We start from the raw sequence: 6531 nt of genomic DNA, 5'->3' as shown, positions 1-6531 counted from the left end.
GAATCATCTCTCTGCTACAAATGAACTCTTATTTATTCAATAATTTTAAAACATATACTTAATTGGGCAAATATCTGAGTGTGTTATATTAAAAGAAATTCTCGGCTGAATATATCGTTACTGGTGAATATATTCCAGGTATGTGGATGGATACACAATAATGAGGCACCTGTGGATTGAGCCTGCAATATATACAGCAGCTACACTAACTGGACCAGTATGTATGTGATCGATATGTCAGGTCTCATAAGAGGGTTCCAGTGATGGTTATGTGTATGTAATGTGCAGCATTTTGAAGCAGGGTATAATCACAAAGCAAATAATGGCAGGGGAAAGGAAGTGGAAGCGAGGTAGGAGGGTGGTGGGGGCCTGTTGCGTGGCCTAACTTTAGTGCGGATGGATAGAGGAATATTAAACACACCTCGTTTGTCTTGAATCTTAACAGTGAGCTCCACGAAAGGCTCTGATTCTCGATCCAACCTTTGGCTTATTGTGATATCTCCACTGTCGCGGCCCACGGTGACTGGAGAGCTATCTGGCTCCGGGTAAATCAACTCGTAGGCGGCTGACTGAAACCTGGTGGGATTCAGGGTCATTATGACTGAGCCGATGCCCGCATCTTCGGATACATTGAGGGAGAGCACAGTGCCAGGTTCAAGGAGCGCCCTGGGCGACCGCCCTGCCCTCGCTGACCCCATCATTTCGGCCGGACGCGTCGCCCACCTCTGGGGAGCAATGGTAACCAACACCGCTTTACTGGTCAGCGAGGGCCATCCGTGGTCTCTGGCATAAACATAGAATTTGATAGTAGAATTAAGCCCCAAAATAGAGTCAACCAGCAAAATTTCGCCCGTTTTAGGGACAACATAGAAACTGCCATTTTTGGGGATGGAGACGTACGTCAACTCTGCGTTCTTTCCACTGTCTTCGTCGACAGCTTCCAGCCTGTAAACTACACCACGAACAGCAGCAGTGTCATCTAAACTTATGTGGATTCTGTCCGCACTGAGAAAAGTCGGTTCGTGATCGTTGGTATCCAAAACGTCCACTTTTACCAATGCAACCTCAAAGACGACAGACTCCGACGCGCAGGTCTGACAACACAAACCTACGCTCAGCAGGTACTCTGAGCGAGTCTCCCTGTCCAAAACCCTGGAAGTTTTCAGCAATACATTTCCCCGCTTGTGGTGGGCGAAGACGCGGAAATCTTCACTGCCGTTTCCATACAGTCTGAAGTGCATCCCGGAGAAAGGGCACCATTTTTGCGCGTCAATGCGCTTCACCGGAATGCTTAGTCCGTTTACTTTGGAAGCCGGTGGCGAGTTCTCAAAAACATGCCCGTGAAAGAAAGGCAATCGCCCGTGTGTTTGATACCCAGCAGCCGGCATCAGAAGGCAGAATAAAAGAACACCCCAAATCATGTTGGTGGCAAGTTATTACCTCCAAGCGACTCGAGGGAAATGACAGAAAATCATTCAAAAAGAAAAGAAAAACACTTGAGAAACATTTCCTCCATAGTTATCCACGGCACGATCCTTCCAGAAGAACCCTCTGAACTTTAAGCTTTTTCATCCTGGAAGATCCGTCTTTTGGCTCCATGCAGCACGGCTGCGTGCAAGCAGTCCACAGCGCTGCAGGCAGTTTGCTGTTTTCCTATCCAGCGTTCAGCACCAGAGCACCGGACAGCGCCAAACGCGGGGGCGTGGCGGCGCACGGGGATGTAGCTCCTCGGTGAACCCCACCCTGTGCAATGGTCAGGAGGGTGTCTGCCTCACACCTCCTCACGTCGGCTGAGCCTGTGCACACGCAGCTTGCGCCTTCGCAGCTGTGTGCCACATAAATCCGCTCTCAGCATAAAGAATTGTCGATAGAGGGAAAATCACTCATGCTTTCCATCCACTGAAAGTCGGCTAAACCCAACACATATGCTCCTTTTCTTTGCCACGCTCTATCCAGCCAATAGTGTCTCCAATACTGGTTGTGCCTTCCTTAAGTCTGCATTAGTTGCTGAAGGGAGAATTACTCATGCACAACACTCATCCTCTCCCTGAGGAACTGAACCTACGACCTAATGCTCTCAAGCCTTTGAATTTTAGGTTACTGTTCCCAAACCACACTGCACACATGTTTACACAATCACACATTTCATTTATAGCTTAAAGAAACGAGGAAAAACTGCAAAATGCCTCAATATAAATGCAAATTCGAGGATCTGGGCTGTTAAACTGTGTAAACATGATGATTTATGGCAGCCTACACCGAGTAGTTCCATATGTCTTTGCAGCCTGAATGTGCACATATGATTGTCACACTCCTTGCTCTTCTTTCCTTTCTCACTCTGCTGCACCAAACACCCAGAGAAAATCATAATCTGTATTTGGCAGCTGCTAATTCCCACAGAGTGAAAACTTTTAATTTCCTTCACAAATCTGTCTGAGACAGGTCAGAAAGCTGAACATCTCACTTTGATTTGTCAAAAGGATAAGGATATAACAGGTGAAAAAGCAGGCTCTGTTGACTTTGTCTTCTATGTCATGTCAAGCTTTTTTTCCTCGTGATGTGCACAGATCAATACTTATATGCATCAGAGGAGGGATGTTATGCAATATTTCTCTGCTTTCAGAAAACATCTGAAAATTTATCAAAGTGCCGACTGAATGATTCTTATCAATCAGAAACCACAATCCATCACAGCAGTTTTTGCCAAATCCACTCTCTGCAGTAAACTGTTCATTTCAGGCAATAACTCTGGAAACTGGCAGCGAGCCTCCAGACAATTCTGAATCACAGCGTGCAACTGGAGCACATATCTCATATTGGTTGATCGTTGCATTCTTTTATGTGGCACAAGCTCCAGGCTGTGTCACCCAAATATATGAGCCATCCCGTATACCGGCTGGCATTTTGTACGATCTTTGACCTGAAGAGGGAATGGACATTTCCAAATCTGTCCACCAAAGACAAAAAAAAAAAAAAAAAAATCTCATGCCTATTTATGACGGGGACCTATTGATGGGAAATGACCTCATGCAGCATTACTTGCATGTCAAAAAGAGACACTGTTAGAGAGGAACCCATGTGCTCTATCCTACTCTGTTACATTTCTTTGAACTTCCTAAGTGCTTCATGAATGCAAATCAACTCCTGTCTTTTATCACGTTGTCTCACATGGTGAAATTCACCGTGACTGCTAGTGTGGGAGATAGCTGTAGCAAAGGCTAATTCAATCACAGGGGCCAGGCCAGAGTGTGAGGAATAGCTTACTTGAGGGTTTCTGCAGTTATCTACTGAGATGAAACGCCAACATACACCACATAAAAACAACAAAGCTGTAATGAATTCTCAAAAAACATCATGAAACAGCCTCATCACCCCTCTTCTCTAACAGATAACTGGGCGCTGCAAGGCATTAAAGAGTAAGAAAAAAACTCACACCAAAGAAAGCAGTCAGTGAACATTAAAAAGCTTCATGCTTACTTAATGAATAATTGACCAAATCCATTCCCTTCACTCAAACAGAGGCAGGCACAGCTTCTAAAAGCAAAAATTGTAGCCTTGTAACATTTAGAACAATCTACCTATGATTCTGTGTACACCAGGAGGGATTCTGGGAAAAGAGGTTCCATTATGTCACTTGTATGTTCCGTAAGACTCGCATCATCCATTATTCTTCCAGGAAAATTGACTAAAACATCAGGAAATGATGGAAGGTTGTGTTAACAGGACTTGGCACTAACATCAGTTCATGGGCAGTTTATGCCATAGAGAGAGTGGAGTGTTTAAAAAGTCTTAAAAATAGACTGTTCAGCAGAAGTCGGTGGAATAATTGGCTGAGACAGGCAGGTTTATTAAAGAATGACAGGACAATTAAAATTGATGACTAAGCATCCAATGCTGTGGTTGCCATTCATCAGTGAACACTCTGAGTGAACGTTCACGGAAACCCTGTCCCTGATGTGAAGAGCTGTTTCTGGGAACACCATGACACCTGACAGGAGGAGAGGTTCTGCATTGCTTTTTATTGTAGTGTTCCTGTGTATATGAGGCCCTCAGGACATTTTACCTCATCAAAACCTGAAGGAAAAAGTAAGTTGAAGGGGCTGGATAAATATAAAGGCATTCCCCTTGTGAATTAGGTACAGCAGCTAATTAGATTTGATCTGTGAACCCCTTAAGGCACCTAGCACCTAATGTAAGCTATGCTGTGGAAACTATAACTGTTTATTAATAGAGCTATTAATTATGGAGAAACGTGTGCAGCCAGGTTGAGAATTCACCTTCACTAATGATGTTGTAGAGGAAGCTTTTGTGAGGCTGTGAGAAAGTAAAATAAAATATTGACTAAACTAAACTATGTCATTACTGAGCATCTGGTTAACCTTTTAACTTAGAATGAACCTACAACAAAGCTGACTTTCTTCATTTGATGATTTGGTAAGTTTATTAAATGAGAATAACAGCAAACTGAAGTAAAATGGAAATAAATGCTTCCGGTTTGTGTTCAAAAAACAACACTTGGGGCCACATCTTGTCTGAGAAATGTTTTTTTTTATCATATCTACAGAGTTATTAGTGGAGCCTGGGGTTTACTCTGTGATTAGCACATGAAGAAATGATACACTCATCTGAAAAGTATCTTCTTTGTTGCCTTGAATAATCTCAAATTGAAAGATCTTTCCTACCATCAAAAGCCACTGGAGATCATCACAGAAGAAAAAAGAAGATGCACAGCTCAGTTGTCTTTATTACTCTGCCTAACTGAGAGGTGAGATATTCCTAAGATGCAATGCTGGTGCTCTTTTTGAAACACAGTTTAGACAGCAAGAACATAACCTTGGATGCATAATAAAATACTGCAGCTCTTTTTTTTCCTGAGTTAATTATCACATCAAGCTACTGCCATTAGGCAGGTTTCCATCTCTCAACCAGTTCAAGGCAATAAGCTAATGGTGTAAATTCAATAATGAGCTGTTTACGAGGGCGGCTGCATTGTGAGGGACCCATTGGGTAGAATGTGAAAAACACTGAAGCCATAGTGAGCAGATCAGACTGATGATTTCCTCAGACGTGTGGATCCTGCAGCATCTTCTAAATAACTTCCAAAAGGAAGAAAGCTTCCAGACACACCCAGCCTTCACCATCAACCGTCAAACCAGAGATCTAGATGTCACCTCTTCATTATTAGGTCCTATCTAGACCTGCATTTTGTCTTTGTAATTCATTTCGATTCCACTTTGCTGCCACTCTACTTGTATACCTGAATACAGCAAATCAGAAACCTCATATGCTGGTCTAATTTCTGGTACAAAACCCATATATAATAACAAGCAAATCATTGTTATTTGTCTCACGGTAGAATAGACCCCTCTCTGACTCAATAACACACTCATTCCAGACTTACTTTTCCACTTATTCATGACTAATATGCATTTTATTTTTCAGAGGCATACGCTGTTAAGTGTCTCTCCTTAATAAGATTCTGAAACGACTTCATGCTCATACATCATAGACCAGTACAAAAACAGCTTTGTTTTTTGTTTTCTCCCAGGAAAGGGAGTTGTCGTTCATCATCTACGCTGTCCATGAGTAAAATATTTTATACAGTCAGTTTAGCAGCAGGACCAATATTTCTCTGAAAAATGGGGGGTGGGGGGCAACTCTCGATAATACAGATTCCACATAAACCAGAGTTTGTTTTACAAATACAAACAAGCACCACACCTGTGAGTCCAAGCTCTTGCTGTCAGGGTATTTTGGCTAACATGATGAGGTACTTTCTGCTGTTTTCACAGTTTCGTTTAACATTAATGGTAAAATACCGTCGTTTTTTTTTTTTTTTTTGTTTGTTTGTTTTGGGTTTTTTTTCTTACAGTATACCTGGTTTTCCGTATTTGTGGGTCTTGTAGTTTTGGGGAACAATTAGCTTACCTGGTGTTTCGTCTCCGTTTGTTGCTTTGCAGCAAACTATTTAGTTAAGCGAACCCAGTAAGCTTGGTTACTCTATTAAAAAGTCCCCTTCATTTCATTTAAACCATTAACTTGGCATTTATACAACTTGCCAAATAACCTCATTAAGGCAATAAGTTCAGAAATCCTCCTTCACTGTCCATTTAACATTACATGCTCAGCACTATAAGGATCTCCAGCGCCCCCATCTGTCTCTTTAGAGTACTGCAGCACTGTAAACATCTCAGCTGCCCCAGAGAAAAATTCATCTCCAGTTTCAAGTTTTAAAATGGTTGGAAATTTGTTTTTAGTGTGCTTGACAAAAATACTCATAATTAACAATATACATTTAAAAAAAGAACATAAAGAAAGCCCATAGGGGATTACATTTCTAATTTAATTACACATTTCAAAAGTATAACATATAGAAAGAATGCAGAACTTCAAAAGGCTGAGAAAAACAGCTGGAGGTGACTTCACATTAAAAAATACCCCTCAGTTAATTTATGCTGCAAGAACAAGTAATAACCACTGGTCCACATTTGGCAAACTCAAATTTATGATAATAAGACATAATCTAAGGCC

The sequence above is a fragment of the Melanotaenia boesemani genome, chromosome 10, assembly GCF_017639745.1.
Source record: "Melanotaenia boesemani isolate fMelBoe1 chromosome 10, fMelBoe1.pri, whole genome shotgun sequence".
Taxonomy (NCBI): Eukaryota; Metazoa; Chordata; class Actinopteri; order Atheriniformes; family Melanotaeniidae; genus Melanotaenia; species Melanotaenia boesemani.
This window is presented reverse-complemented; position numbering follows the sequence as displayed.